The following is a 17,054-nucleotide window of genomic DNA, read 5'->3' on the forward strand; positions in this document are numbered from 1 at the left end:
AACAAGGTCGAGGCTCTGTGGTTTATCTGTCTGTTGTTAGCAGTGAGTATTTACATCATATTGTTTTCAGCTCAAACTGTCTTGTTAGAACAATATACTGAAACATTACAATAATTATGATTACAGTGATGAAGTTAATTTTACTCTTGTTGTCTTTCTCTCACAATATCTCCATCTTCACCAGTGACTGAACGTAAGGACAATGATAAGGTGAAGTTAAGCTGCTCTGTGTCGACATTTAAGGAGTGTCCAAACACAGTGAAGTGGGTGTATGATGGTAATGATCAGGATGTGAACACTCAGCACATGAAGGAGTCACAGTCTTCTTGTTCTGCTACTGCGGAGTTTACAACTTCTCATCTTACTGAGTTATTCAAATGTAGAGTGACAAATGTTTACACTGGAAAAGTGCAGCTATTTACCTTCAGCCCTCCATCTTCAGGTGAGAAATCTGTTTTAATTATTTTCTCATTTTTTGTGTTTAGATGATTATTTTGGAATATTTTATCATCACGTCGGGCTGCCCCGGAGCTGGCAAAACATTAAATAAAACCCAAAACATCAACACAAATAAGAATAGATTAAAAACAAATAAGTGCAAGAAAATACAACAAACAAACAAACTGCTTCAGTTCATCTCTCTGTCTGTCTCTTGTTCTTTTTTTAATGTCTAGGTGAAGACCCAAAAAGAGCTGCAACAACAAAATCAACAACTGTAACAACAGTGGGAAAAAGCACAGAAGCAAATACGAACCAAACACCATCTACAATCACTGATACTCCATCAAATCCAGGTAGAGACTTAACAACTTGCATATCTCTCTCCCTCTCTCTCTCTCTTTCTCTCTCTCTCTCTCTCTCTCTCTCTCTCTCTCTCTCTCTCTCTCTCTCTCTCTGTCTCTCTCTCCCTCCCTATCTCTCTCTCTCTGTCTCTCTCGTTCTATCTCTCTATCTCTCTCTCTCTCTTTCTCTCTCTCTCCCTCTCTCTCTCTCTCTCCCTCTCTCTCTCTCTCCCCATCCTACAACCAATGATACTGCAACAAAACAACAAGGTGGTGATTTAAAGGTGCAGTGCGAATAATTTAGTGATATCTAGCAGAGCAGATTAAAACACAACAGTACCTGCAAGAAAATACAACAAACAAGTTTTTTCTGCTTCAGTTCATCTCTTGTCTGTCTCTTGTTCTTTTTTAATGTCTAGGTGAAGACCCAAAAAGAGCTGCAACAACAAAATCAACAACTGTAACAACAGTGGGGAAAAGCACAGAAGCAAATACGAAGCAAACAACATCCACTCCAACAAATCCAGGTAAAGACTTAACAACTTGCATATCCTTCTCTCTCTCTATCTCTCTCTCTCTCTCTCTCTCTCTCTCTCTCTCTCTCTCTCTCTCTCTCTCTCTCTCTCTCTCTTACTCTCTTACTCTCTCTCTCTCTCTCTCTCTCTCTCTCTCTCTCTCTCTCTCTCTCTCTCTCTCTGTCTCTCTCTCTGGACTTGGCAGAAACAGAAGATAATATCCATATGTATTTTATAATTAGTGTATAATCTCAGTCAGTGTGTTGACACACATCTAAATCTCAAACCTGGTTGTTGCTCATTGTTCTCTATCTTTCTGTCTCTCAGCCTTTGATGGATGATAGAAGAGATATATTTCTGTATTTTTTTGCTTCCTCTCTTTAACAACATACACTCAGCACCATTTTTTTAGGTTGTCAAAATCACACGTGCTGTATGAACTGTATTTCTCTCATATTTCAACTAAAGGAGTTTGAACAGTGAGAAATGTTTTTAATGTTTTAATTCTCTTTCCAGACTGGTTGAGGTTGCTCATCGTGTCTGTGGGTTTAGCTGCACTCATAATAATCGTTGTGTCAGTCAGCATCTGGACGAGAACTAAAGGTGAGAACATTCACACAACATTTATGAACACGTTTTAATGGACCTCGAATTTTACTGATGAAACTAAACTTGACTCTTTTTTTGTGTTTTCAGGGAACAAAACACAGATCAGTGACAATGCTGTGAGTTTTAAAACTGAATATTCAAATGCTTACTGTATGTTTGTGGTAGTTCACTATTTACTGTGATTCTGTAAAGAGAATAAGAATAAACAGTGCTGACTGTATTACTCTGAAACAAAGGTCATTTATTTGTTCCATTATATCTCAGAAGCTCAGGTGTGTTGTGTTGTTCCTCACAGGTGCATGATGATGAAGATGGAGATGAAGCTACTGTGATATATGAAAGCGTCGGAGAACCTTCTATTTCTATCAGACTCCACTGATCAACAACTTTCACTCCAACATCAACTCAGCAGAGTAAATAACATTTCATCAGATTTTATATGAGAAGTTAAAGTGCTGCCTTTGACACGATCCACCACGCCGTTCTCATCTCCCGTCTTCAATCCACCCTCGGCATCACTGGCACCGTCCTCTCCTGGCTCAGATCCTATCTCTCCGACAGACACCAATTCATTGCCATCAACAACTGCCAATCAGCCACTGCTCCTCTCATCCACGGTGTCCCCCAGGGCTCCATTCTATACATGCTTCCACTTGGTCAGATCCTCCGTCACCATGGTCCCCAGTTCCATTGCTACGCCGATGACACACAGCTTTACCTCCCCTCCAAAACCATCACTGCCTCCACCCTCTCAACCCTCTCCAACTGTCCGACTGCCATTAAGACCTGGATGCAAAATAACTTCCTCAAACTCAACTCCAACAAATCCGAAGTCCTCATCATTGGTCCTGACTCCCTCACCCACTCCACTCAGAACTTCTCCCTCAACATTGACGGCTCCACCATCACCCCCTCCACCAAAATCCGTAACCTTGGAGTTATCCTGGATCCCACTCTCTCCTTCCTCCCCCATGTCAACCATATCACCACACCTCCGAAACATCGCCCGCCTCCGCCCCAACCTGTCTACTACCGCTGCTGAGACACTCATTCATGCTTTCATTACATCAAGGCTCGATTACTGCAACAGTCTTCTCTACGGCACCACCACCAAAGTCCTCAATAAACTCCAATACGTCCAGAACTCTGCTGCACGCCTCCTCACCGGTACCCGCTCCAGAGAACACATCACACCTGTCCTCCGTGAACTTCACTGGCTTCCAATAAAACACAGAATCAACTTTAAAATCCTCCTCACCACCTACAAGGCCCTCAACAACTTAGCACCCCCCTAGCTTGCTGACCTCCTTCATCACCACTAAGTGCCGGACCTGGGGTGATCGGGCCTTCTCTGTTGCTGCCCCCACCCTATGGAATTCACTCCCCCCTCACATCAAAATCTCCCAAACCCTCTCCTCTTTCAAATCTGCACTAAAAACACACCTTTTCTTACTAGCCTTCAACTCCTAGCTCCCACTGGACTCGTCATGTTTTTAACCTTTGTTTTTGTGTTCTCTCGTTGTTTGTTTTTTAACCTTTTATAACTTATAAACATTTGTTTCATAGCTTTAAATAGGGAAATAGGGAAATTGTAAAGCGTCTTTGAGCACCGCATAAAGCGCTATATAAGTTTGATTTATTATTATTAAAGCTTTTGTTTGTGTTTAGGTGGGTGACTCTTTTTTAACTGTCTTACACTGTGTTGTTAAACTTTTCACTCATTTCAAGAATTTAAACTGTATTTTTTATATTTTCTTTTTTATAGTGTAGTTTTGCCTCTGTTTTATCATTATTTGTAGTAAGAAGTAACTTTCACCTGTTGGCTTAGAGTGAGATATGTTTTAAACTGTGTAGAATAGACTGAACTGAGCTGGGAGCTTTAATAGAGTCGGTAACTATCTTCTCTTTATTATTACTGATATTATTCTACTGGTTCCTCTTTGTGTTTACTGGCTGAGCTGCAGTAAACAGCAAATAACACAACTTTGGGAAATATATACAAAAAATATACATGGTGTGTGTATGTGTGTTTGTTGTATATATTTACACATATAGTATATTTTCTGATGTATTTTCTTTCTTTAACAGTCTGTACAAGTTTTAATAAGGTTTTCAAAAACATGCATTTATACTTAAAATCGTGCTAATTGGTTTGTATTTCTATTATTTCTACATTAACTGGACATGTGGCTGAAAAGAGACTCTGCAGTTCCTCAGTCTGACAGCAGGACGTGCTCTGAGCTCAGCAAAATGTCACACAATTATTTGACTATTTATAAATCATGATTTGAGTTAAATTGATATGTATAATGTTAGAATAAAAGTGTGGAAAAATATCAAATTTTTTAAAGTTTAAAGTTTTTAAAGTCATCATATTTGGTCCTGAGGATGTTTTAAATTCTCAAAAAGAGAATTGTCCTTTTGTCTTTATGAATTGTTTTAACATTTCTGTTACCTTTATTAACTATATTGATTTCATTAAAGTATTTGAGAGGTTTTTTGTGTTGATTATGAAATATATGATATTATTGTTTGTTTAATCAGATTAGATAAAAAATCAGTTTTATTGACATTGAAATGCAGCGAGGCATCTAAACAGAACTGCAAACATTTTGTACAGAATACTTGATGGTATAAATATGTAAATGTGAGAATTTCCCAAAAAGTGTATTTGAATTGTTTTACCTATGCACATAAGAATATACATAACAAGTAATATCAATAAATACAAATATTATTGTTTAAGATGTCTATGAGTGGTTAATATCTCAACGAAATCAACGTATTCTTATTCATAATTTATATCATATATTACAAAAATCATGATTGGCTGGTGAACGCATTCGTCCGCAGCATGTACTGCCACCTACCTTAAATAGCTGCTGCGGATGACACAGTCTCATTCAAACACCTCATCTCACTCACAGCACATCTTGCGTAGCCTCCGTCGCCGGGCGCTAGCTAGTTTTCTTTTTGCCTTTGCTTCATCTCTGATCACACCAGATCAGATTTGGTGTTTTTTCCTCGCCCCCTCCACGGCATGGTAATTGTTCTCAGCTCCTCACCAGCTCAGCTCGTGTCAATACAGCGCTTTGTTTCACGATCGAAAGTCTCCGCAGACGGCTTGTCTGACCATGACCCTACCTCCCCACCTGCGACCACCCGGTCAACAGCGGAGGGGAGAGGGAAGTCAGTGCGGAGTTGACTCCGGTAGCTGGCGTTAGCTGGGGCTCACAGCTTGACATGGCTCCGGTTCCCCCGCCAGAGGAGGACATCCTGGCCTGCTGTCGTAACGGAGATCGCCAGATCCCGCTACGAGGGGAAAAGGTTGCCCTTAACTAAGAGTACGGCAAAACAACTTCTCCCTGTCTTTCCGGAGCTGCTAGATGAGGTCATGCGTTCATGGAAAGACCGCCCTTACAGCAGCAGGAGCCCGATACCCGTTGCCTCGTCCCTCGACTGTGATGCGATGGAGAGCCGGGGTCTGCTCCGTATGCCTCCAATGGAGCCGCTCGTTGCAGCCCACCTTCACCCCCGGCTGTCAACCATGTCCTCCATGAGCCCCTACACTGCCGTCTAAGTCTGACCGGTATCAGTCAGCCTTGACTGAGAAGGCTTACAAGGCGGCCCTTCCATGCTCACCGCATACCAGGCGGAGTTATGCGAGGATTTCGTGCAGACACAGGACCCAGCTACGCGGGAGGAGGTACTGGTTATCAGCGACTCGCGCTGTGGGCCTGGCCCATGAGTGGCTCGATCTGACCGTTGTGGGGCTCCGGTAGGGGGTGATGGCCCCTATCCAAAACACTGGAGCCTCCTCCACTAGGTTTCTGTATGGCTGTAAGTGGAGTGTTCGAGGAATGGTGTCACAGAAAGGGCCACATTTCTTTTCGGTGCCCTGTGGGAGTGATATTGTCATTCTTGCAGGACCTGATTGACAAACGGAAAGCCTTTTCCACGATCAAGGTGTATTTCATCTCCGCCTGTCATGTCGGATTTGGGGAACGAACAGCGAGCCAACACCCACTGGTTTGCCACTTTATGAAGGGAATGCGCAGGCTTCTCCCTGTCTCCCGACCAATGGTGCCTCCATGGGATTTGGCTGTGGTCCTGGAGGGGCTTAAGGGTCCTCCGTTTGAACCACTGGAGGAAGCAGACCTGAAACATCTGTCTTTCAAGGCTGCGTTGTTACTGGCTCTGGCTTTGGCTAAATGAGTTAGCGCCATCCATGCGCTTTCGGTGCATCCCTCATACGCTCAGTTCGCCCAGGGGGATGTAAGGATGACTTTGAAGCCTAATCCGACCTTTGTGCACAAGGTGGTTGGTTCATGTTCTCCTATTGACCTTGTGGCTTTCGCTGCGTCGCCTGGAGAGCAGCGGTCGCGCGCATTATGTCCGGTTCGTGCGGTGTGCACTTACATGGATAAGACTGGGGGTTTCAGGAGGAGCGATCAGCTGTTTGTCTCCGGGGGGTAATCCTCATAAGGGGAAACCTGTTACAAAGCAACGCCTCTCCCATTGGGTGGTGGAGGCAATTGCTTTGGCTTATACGAGTCAGGGTCTGCAGCCGCCGGTGGGCCTGCGAGCGCACTCTACTCGTAGCTTGGCCGCATCCTGGGCCTTATTCAGGGGAGTTCCTGTTCAGGATATTTGTGCTGCGGCATGTTGGTCTTCGCCTCTCACTTTTGTCCGTTTCTATATGTTGGATGTCTCGGCCCCGTGTGTAGCACGGGCGGTCCTGGAGTCCTAACTGGAACAGAGCAGCTCTCCCTGTGGATAGGTGGACGCTAGATGAGCTTGTCTGGCAATACAGGAGCTACCACATCCCAAAGTGAGACATCGAAACAAATATTATGAAAGAGAACTTTAGGTTATTTACATAACCTCGGTTCTCTGAGTAATATGAGTGAGATGATTCACCAGGCAACCCTTCTTGCTTGGGCGAGTGAGAAGAGGTGCTTATCTTGAATGACACTGTGACGTCTGCAGCAGCTATTTAAGGTAGGTGGCACTACATGCTGCGGACGAATACATTCACCAGCCAATCATGATTGGCGTAATGAGATTAATGCTTCTGAGGTCTGCAACGAGGCGTGCATCCCATAGTGAGACATCTCACTCATATTACTCAGAGAACCCGGGGTTATGTAAATAACCTAAAGATTTGGCAAAAGAGACACGCCAGTGTCATCAGTCCTCCATCTCACCCAATCCCCGCTCAGACAGAGCATGTCATTTACCCACTCGTTTGGCTGAACATATAACCAGGAGGAAAGTTGTTGACGGAGCCCTTGGGGAATTGTTCGGTTGCAGATGATAAACTCCTTTAATAAACTGAGACACCAAAAGATATCTGCCTACTGTAACGCTGTTCACTGCCTCATCAAAGAAGTATATAGCAGCAGTGTACACCTTAATGGTGCTGCTAGCACCTCTACCTGAGTCCAAGTCTGTCACACTTCCGGTGAAGGCTGAATTCTGTAGCAGCCGAGTCCTGAGGAAGGCCAGGGGAACAACGGCCACTGCAGCTGAAATCATGCCCAATAATCTCTGGCACTGGACCATCTCCAACCGTCTGCCGAGGATTTTCATCACCCTCTGAGGAGTGAGGGATGCAAACATTGTAACAAAATTCAAGTCCCACGAAGACTGCCTGCTGCCATGGTTCGAGATGGCTTTTCTGCCAGTTTATTTTGAACCCCAGGGACTAAATGTGTGAGATCACCAACCTTCTGTGCTGTATGACTTGGACGCAGGATGGAGCACAAATCAGCCAGTTGTCCAAGTACAGGAGGATTTTTATCCCAACAGCTGGAGAGGGGACAAGGCAGCTCCTACAGTTCCCAAGGGTCTTAAACTCTCTCTTCCCAGCTGTCAATGCATAGCTGGGACGAAACTGCGGCTGTCCCCTCACCACTACTGAGGTGCACAGGCCTGATGTCCGGAATCTTTCTCTGGGATGCCTCTTTACAGGGAGGACGGGGCTGAAATCCCTGCCGACATCATGATGGCTATTTCTTGCCACCAGAGGTTGAGAAACCTCCCTTAAATCTGCTTCAACTGGAAGAATTTAGATCTTAATTTAGACTTTCAGATTTTCTTGGCTGCCTTTTCAGTTGCAGCAGCTGAAGCTCAGTTTCATATTTAAGTGTACAGGCGAACTAATTTTCACTTTCATTCATTATTGTTGTTAACTTGTTTTTCAGAAGTCCAACATGTGTTTGGTTTTAATGAGTCTTCCTGCAGTCAGTAACAGTCTTCTCTTTATTATATCTTGTAGTAATATAATATTCATATAAAGAAATGTTTACCATTTAATTCAACAGTGTTTTGTAATTATTTTATGTACAAACAGTGTCGTGCTGCTGTTGTTTCCACGTTCTGACCAAAACACTTCACACATCTCTCATTTCTCAGAAAGCTTAACTGCAAAAATGATATCAGGAACTAAAAGGTGTCAAACCACTAAACCACCATCTTATGTGTTCTTTCACAGCAGCTACAGCATCACCATGTTGCATCAAAGTTTGACTCTTCATCAGTCTTTTCATGTGTGCTGTCAAACATCACCATGAATCCTGTCTGTTTTCTAATAAACACTATATACAGAAAAGAAGAGATGCATTATTGAAAACATTTATCTTAAATAACAATCTTCACACGTTCAACTTCCTCAGTTCTCGACTTCTTCCTTTCATGAGTTCAAGCACGTCATTGACAGAAATGCATCATGGGACTGGAGTGTGCACAGTATGAGTCTTAATATTCAGTTGTTTTCTTGTTACAGCATTAGATTGCCTCAGTTTGTGTTTTAAAGGCAGAAAAATATTGCTGACACATAATCAGGTCTCCATCCTACATGTTCAGTGTGTTCAGTCTTTGTCAGGCTGCTGTGACCTCTGACCTCTGACTGTCTGTAGATTCTGTTATTGCTGATCAAAAAGTTTTTGACAGTTTGGATGAAAATGGGATGAACTCTGTCAACTTACAGTGAATTCAACACCTGACAGGAAACAGAATAAAACAGACTAAATGTCTCTACAACACAAACTACTGTACAGACTCTGACAGTTGAGAGCATCGATCTTCACATGTTCAACTTCCTCTTCTTATTTTAAGAGGTGAGACACGTCATTGTCACAAATACACTGTGGGAACAAACACAGTGTGCACTTGTTGACTAATATGGCTGCTCTGAATGCAGAAACATATTTCTTTACTTTGTGATCCATGATTACATCCCAGTTTCACAGGATCTTTGTCAGATGTTACAGTTATGTGATATGTGTCTTAACCAATACTGAGATGCCACAGAAAATATCCATTTTTAATGGTGAGTCGCTGGAGACATTGACGCTTAACTCTAATCTTACATGTATATGAATATATATATATATATAAGATACCACAGATGCTTGCTTGTAAAATGCAAAAACTTTTAAATAAGAAGAAAAGGGAAGCTAATATGCTCCACCTACAAAAGGTTAAGTGAGGAAACATAGGAGAAGGAGACACTTTGCTCATTACAGGAAGTAGATAGTGTATTTCTGCATTTTGAGAGCTGAGAGCGTGAGAACAAGACGTAGAGAAAGACAGAGAAGCACAATGGTTGAACTCAGATGGATTAAAATGTTTTTATTTCTGATTCTGGGGCATCAGTTTACAGGTAAGATACAAAAATCTGCATCATTACTAATAGTACTTTATTAAATAACTTTTAATTTATTGAGACAGCTAAATTTGTTTGAACATACACCGTCTATAAAAAAGTTGATAACTCACAAGGGAGAAAAATAGATTGACCACAAAGAGGAGGAGACACTTTGCTCATTACAGGAAGTAGATTCTCATTTTTAGAACGAAGAGTGTGAGAGGAAACAGAGAGAAAAAGAGAGAAGCATGATGGTTGAACTCAAAGGGATTAAAATGTTGTTATTTCTGATACTGGGGCTTCAGTTTACAGGTAAAACTACAAAAATATAATTAAATAAGCTTCATTTAACCGACACAGTCAAATAAGTTGTCTTTTTAAACATTCACCCTACAGTCATATTCTTATTTCAGTTCATTTATCACATTTCTCTCTCAAATTCTCAACAGCAGTAACTGGACAAACTCTCTACATCACTGTCAGAGATGGAGATGAAGCCACTTTGTCCTGTGAAAATGTGATGACTGATCAGGATAAATGTGGCAGTACTTCCTGGATCTTCAGTCATTCATCAAACACACCAGCAGTAGATCTGATTACACTTGGGCAGATTAGTGAAAATGCCAAAGCTAAATCAGACAGACTGAGTGTTACAGCGGACTGTTCTCTGGTTATAAAGAAGGTCACAGTTGAGGATGTTGGTCTTTACACCTGCAGACAGTACGACAGATCAGGAAATCAACAAGGTCGAGGCTCTCTGGTTCTTCTGTCTGTTGTTAGCAGTGAGTATTTACATCATAATGTTTTCAGCTCAAACTGTGTTGTTAGAACAATATACTGAAACATTACAATAATTATGATTACAGTGATGAAGTTAATTTTACTCTTGTTGTCTTTCTCTCACAATATCTCCATCTTCACCAGTGACTGAACATAAGGACAATGATAAGGTGAAGTTAAGCTGCTCTGTGTCGATACTTGATGTGTGCAGACACACAGTGAAGTGGCTGTATAAAGGAAGAGACTGGGACATAAATACCAGAGAACTACAGACATCACAATCTACCTGCCTAGCCACTGTGCTGTTGTCGACTTCTCATTTTATTTACACACCAAATTATATGTTTTTGAAGTGTGAAGTCAAACATGACAGCAGTGGAAAAGTGCAGCTGTATAACGTCAGTCGTCAGTTGTCAGGTAAGAAACCAGGTGAGAAGATGATGAACTGTTTAAAATCACTTTATTCTAATATTTAAAAAATAAAAAGGTCAAGTTAAACTGCTCTGTGTCAACATATCAATGGTGTCAACAGACAGTGAAATGAGGGTAATGATCAGGATGTGAACACTCAGCACATGAAGGAGTCACAGTGTTCTTGTTCTGCTTCTGTGAAGTTTACAACTTCTCATCTTACTGACACTTATTTAAGTGTAGAGTGACAGTTGAAAAAAAATCTGCCTCATTTAGTTTCTCATTTTTTGTCTAGATGAGAATTATGGGCTATTTTCTTACCATTCACAATTTGTTGGATTTTTTAGACTTAATTTTTTCCAGCTTTGGATTTAACAACAGAAACAAAACCCAAAAAATAAACACCAAATGAAAAAAGAAAATAGAGCCAAACAAAACAGCATCTGCATGAAAATACAACATTAAAACTAGTTATTTGTCTTTCAGTTCATCTCTCTGTCTCTTGTTCTTTTTCATATTTCCAGGTGAGAACCCTAAAGAATCAACATCAACAACAACAACAACAGTGATGGGAATAAGCACAAAGGCAAAGATGAACCAAACACTTCCTAAAACCGCTGATACTCCAACAGAAGAAGGTAGAGACTTAACAACTTGTATCTCTTCCTCTCTTTTGATCAGGATTTATTTTCAGATTTTCCAGATTGGGCAACATTCATCATCGTTGCTGTGGGTTTAGCATCACTATGAGTCTCAAACCATGTTGTTGCTCACTGTTCTCTCTCTTTCTGTCTCTTAGCCTTTGATGGATGGATAGAAGAGATATATTTCTGTATTTTTTTGCTTCCTCTCTTTAACAACATACACTCAGCACCACAGTTCACAGTTCAGTTTAAATATTGAACTATATTGTATTAATATTATAATGAAGCTCTGATAAATGCAACATTTTGCAGGTTGTAAAAATCACACGTGCTGTATAAACTGTATTTCTCTCATATTTTAACTACAGGAGTTTGAACATTGACAAATGTTTTTAATGTTTTAATTCTCTTTCCAGGCTGGTTGAGGTTCCTCATCGTGTCTGTGGGTTTAACTGCACTCATAATAATGGTTGTGTCAGTCAGCGTCTGGACGAAATCTAAAGGTGAGAACATTCACAGAACATTTATGAACATGTTTTGATGAACCTGGATTTTTACTGATGAAACTAAACTTGACTCTTTTTTTGTGTTTTCAGGGAACAAAACACAGATCAGTGACAATGCTGTGAGTTTGATAACTGAATATTCAAATGCTTACTGTATGTTTGTGGTAGTTCACTATTTACTGTGATTCTGTAAAGAGAATAAGAATAAACAGTGCTGACTGTATTACTCTGAAACAAAGGTCATTTATTTGTTCCATTATATCTCAGAAGCTCAGGTGTGTTGTGTTTTTCCTCACAGGTGCATGATGATGAAGATGGAGATGAAGCTACGGTGAACTATGAAAACGTTGGAGAACCTTCTGCTTCTATCAGACTCCACTGATCAACAACTTTCACTCCAACATCAACTCAGCAGAGTAAATAACATTTCATCAGATTTTATATGAGAAGTTAAAGCTTTTGTTTGTGTTTAGGTGGGTGACTCTTTTTAACTGTCTTGCACTGTGTTGTTAAACTTTTCACTCATTTCAAGAATTTAAACTGTATTTTTTATATTTTCTTTTTTATAGTGTAGTTTTGTCTCTGTTTTATCATCATTTGTAGTAAGAAGTAACTTTCACCTGTTGGCTTAGAGTGAGATATATTTTAAATTGTGTAGAATAGACTGAACTGAGCTGGGAGCTTTAATAGAGTCAGTAACTGTCTTCTCTTTATTATAACTGATATTATTCTACTGGTTCCTCTTTGTGTTTACTGGCTGAGCTGCAGTGAAAAGCAGATAACACAACTTTGGGAAATATATACACAAAATATACATGGTGTGTGTGTGTTTGTTGTATATATTTACACATATAGTATATTTTCTGATGCATTTTCTTTCTTAAACAGTCTGTACAAGTTTAAATAAGTTTTTCAAAAATATGCATTTATACTTAAAATCGTGCCTATTGGTTTGTATTTCTATTATTTCTACATTAACTGGACATGTGGCTGAAAAGAGACTCTGCAGTTCCTCAGTCTGACAGCAGGAGGTGCTCTGAGCTCAACAAAATTTCAGACTATGAATCATGATCTGAGTTAAATTGATCTGTATAATGTTAGAATAAAAGTGTGGAAAAATATCACATTTTTTAAAGTTGTGGAAAGAAAAAAAATGTTTTTTTCCATTATATTTGGTCCTGGGGATGTGTTAAATTCTCAAAAAGAGAATTGTCCTTTTGTCTTTATGAAATGTTTTAACATTTCTGTAACTTTTATTAACTATATTGATTTCATTAAAGTATTTGAGAGGTTGTGTTGTGTTGATTATGAAATATATGATATGTATGTTTGTTTAATACATAACAAGTTAGATCAATAAATACAAATATTATTGTTTAAAATGTCTATGAGTGGTTATTATCTCAACCAAATCAACATTTTCTCATTCATAATTTGTATTATATATTACAAAAAGTTGTGCACACATTTTTGTACATAATCCTACAAATATATATACAGTAAAACAAGTGATCAGTGCGCCTGCACACCCATTCTCATAACAGTTCATAAAATAACCAATACTTTAATCTATTGTTTCATGTCCACGAATCTATGAATATTATATGTTCTGCTCTCAGAATAATTTTCATGATTTAAGGTACTTGAAATGATTAAATGAATGTATTAGATTACATTTACAGTAAGAAATTCTGCATAAGAAACACACACACACACACACACACACACACACACACACACGCACGCACGCACGCACGCACGCACGCACACACACACACACACACACACAAACACACACACACACACACACACACACACACACACACACACACACACACACACACACACACACACACACACACACACACACACACACACACACACTCAGTTATACTTGTACAGCGATCTGGAATTTTATTTTGAAGGCTACATAACTGTTTATACTTGCGGTAACGTAGCAACCAGCAGTAAGAAAGGCGGCCGGTCACTCAGTGAATCTTCTCTTCTCATGCTCACGAAACCAATGGCTGTAAGTTTGATAATTTGATATTTGATACGAATGAAGTTGAATATGTAATGATAAGTTTAGTACTGTAACGTGTGATGTTTATTGACTGGGAAGTCATACAAGAAGCGGTGCTAAAAGTAATTTCAGAGCTAATGTAAAGTGTCCGTTGCGTAGCAACGATGTGTATCAGCCTATTGTTAATGTAAACGGCTCATTTGTACCGTGTAGTTCTTTAGCTATTCTTTAAATAGCATTACTGTTGTGTGTTATACTGTTTATTAGCGAAACGCTGTGAAAGAAACTAAGGTTTTGTATTGTCTTCTATTTGCAGTTTCACTCGTGGTATTTCACCATAAAAGAAAGGAAATAAAGGGAGCAAGACGCTCTGATCGTGGCTCAAGTGTAGTGTTATACTGAGTTTGGCTGACCGTATTTACATAACGCGCAGGGAGAACAGTACATTATATAGTACTTTGAAAACATAACCCCTACATCACTCAACATTTAACCAGGAGATTTGATCCCTGTTGTGTTTTATTGGTCCCGAGGGTAGACCGGATAATTCACTGATGATTTTATGTATATCCTCAACATTTCTTCACAGAAAAACAACAAAGTGTCCTAGATAACTCTGGAAAGATGGGTGAATGTTATGACCATTGGCTTTGATTCTTTCACCTTCAACTGTGAGAAATCTGTTTTGTTTTTGCCTGTTCAGACAATAGTGAAAGTGGCTACATTAGCTTACCCATAATCATGAGGAATAAAAAGAGGAAAACACTTTTGTATCTCAAATTTTGTGGCCATAGTCATTTACAGCCTCTGTGTCTCAGATACACGCTATATATATATAACTAACAAGGTTAACTGATAAGGCTGTGAAAAAAAAAAAATCTACTTAGATCAGTGGGAATTCCCAGTGGCATCATGTGTTACCAGAAGGGAATCCCTCTGCCTCCACCCACTCATGTTTTCTTACATGTCATTGAGAAAATGTGTCAAGTACGTCACTTGACTTTGTCTCCTTTGTCATTCTTTTCCCAGACAACTCAGACAGACTGGTGACCCCACGAGTGTCGACGTTGAAACAGCATCTTCATTCTTGAAAACCTGGATTAAAAAGTTTAGACCAACCCAGTCTCATAGCAGGTGGTGAGAATGGGAACATCTCAGAGATTGAGTGCATGAAATATAAGTTTTCCCAGTGTTATCAGTCCTCCATCTCAAATAATCCCCACTCAGACAGAGCATGTAATTTACCCATTCATTTGGCTGAACATATAACCAGGAGGAAAGTTGTTGACGGAGCCCTTGGGGAACTGTTCGGTTGCAGATGATAAGCTCCTTTAATGAACGGAGACACCAAAAGAGATCTGCCTACTGTAACGCTGTTCACTGCCTCGTCAGAGAAGTATATAGCAGCAGTATACACCTTAATGGTGCGAGCAGTCCTTCCTGAGTCCAAGTCTGTCACACTTTGGGTTAAGGATAAACCTCTGTATCAGCTATGCCTAATAATCTCTGTAACTGGACCATCTCCAACCGTCTGCCGAGATGAAATTGGTCCAGGAGGGCCAGGATTTTCATCACCCTCTGAGGAGTGAGGGATGCAAACATTGTAACAAAATTCAAGCAAAGTCCCACAAAGACTGCCTGCTGCCTTGGTTCGAGATGGCTTTTCTGCCAGTTGTCAAAGTACAGGAGGATTTTTATCCCAACAGCTGGAGAGGGGACAAGGCAGATCCTACAGTTCCCAAGGGTCTGAAACGCTCTCTTCCCAGCTGTCCATGCATAGCTCGGAAGAAACTGCGGCTGTCCCCTCACCACTACTGAGGCACACCAGCCTGATGTCCGTAACCTTTTCTCGGCACACAATCTCTTGTGTGCCAAGAACGTTCACCCTTGCAAGTCTTGTGCCGGTACAATCTGCATGCTTGTGAGCTCTTTTCTAATATTCTCTGGCAGAGATGTCTGTGCCAACCAAATCTGCCTCCTTGACATCATAGCAGACGACATAACTGCACCAACATCCCCTGTAAACTGGGAATGAGTGACAAGGGCAGAGTCTATCAGTCTCATAGGGTCCTGGTCCTCTGTATTAGTTGTCTTCCTCAGGGCTGCTAACAAGATGGCAAGTGCAATGCTAGAGTGGGCTGCTCATGTGGCTGCATTGTGTGCAACACACCAGACAGTCAGTCTTCTCACAGTCTTTCAAGGGACAGCAGGGATTAGCAGTCACTCATTCTGGTCTCAGGAGCATACAGGACCTTAGTTAGCCTCCTGCATCCTGCATTGAATTGAGGTGCACCAATAGGGTCATTCCATGACTTCCTGAGCATCTGCAAATAATCTGCAGCCACAGGAACAGAAATGTGGTGCTGAGACTGAGAGATGCCAGCCCAATCTCCATCCATTGGAGCAAGGGCCTCAGTTGGGACGTATTTTAATTTTATAATTCGATGAGCAGACCGGAAGCAGTGTGTTGGGAGTGTGTTCGACTACTGTTTAGTTGACTCCATCAGTGGGCTTCATTACATTTCAAATTACCGCTGTGTCTTACAGCCCGACTCCAAACACTATCTCTGTGTGAAGTTGCTCATTTAATTTTGTATTTCCAAGAATATGTGATATTTAATGTCTTTAAAAGTCTTCCTCAATAGTACTGAGCCACAGAGTCCAGGGTATGGGTCCATGTGCGTCAAATCGTGTATCATTGCCATATTAAAGAGATAAAGATTTGGTTATCAAACTGAACTTTACATTTCACATTCTTCATGTTGCACCATGAGAGTCAAATTCTGTCGTTATGCTATTCTGTCTGTTTATGTGTTTTCTGCTCAACAGTATCTTAAAAATAGACTACATCCTTTTTCATGATTACTATTCTTCACACATTCAACCTCTTCAGTCTTTTTCGGTGACGGTGAGCCTCTTGTGGTTTTGGTGTTTATTAGGTCATTGTCGTTAGAGGCTAAAACCTGCAGACCCCTACTGCTGTTGTGCGAAACACTTCCACCTCAGTTCTAAGAAACTGACTGCAAATATACAATGAGGAACTTACAGGTCTTAGACCACTAAAATAACATCGTATCTGTTTGACTCTTCATCTGTTTGTTTATGTGTGCTGTCAAACATCACCATGAATCCT

At 40.6% G+C, this 17,054-nt stretch overlaps 2 long non-coding RNA genes across 2 annotated transcripts; both read left to right on the forward strand.

The window, feature by feature from the left end:
* The first annotated feature begins 221 nt into the window (after positions 1-221).
* On the forward strand, positions 222-1,280 carry LOC133997327 (uncharacterized). The gene is made up of 3 exons (XR_009927293.1): positions 222-442; positions 675-794; positions 1,202-1,280. It is a non-coding gene; the product is annotated as an uncharacterized LOC133997327 (long non-coding RNA).
* A 10,597-nt stretch (positions 1,281-11,877) lies between these two features.
* On the forward strand, positions 11,878-12,339 carry LOC133997424 (uncharacterized). Its single transcript, XR_009927295.1, has 3 exons — positions 11,878-11,895; positions 11,989-12,017; positions 12,197-12,339. It is a non-coding gene; the product is annotated as an uncharacterized LOC133997424 (long non-coding RNA).
* The last annotated feature ends 4,715 nt before the right edge of the window (positions 12,340-17,054 follow it).

This window comes from Scomber scombrus, chromosome 17 (genome assembly GCF_963691925.1).
Source record: "Scomber scombrus chromosome 17, fScoSco1.1, whole genome shotgun sequence".
Lineage (NCBI taxonomy): Eukaryota > Metazoa > Chordata > Actinopteri > Scombriformes > Scombridae > Scomber > Scomber scombrus.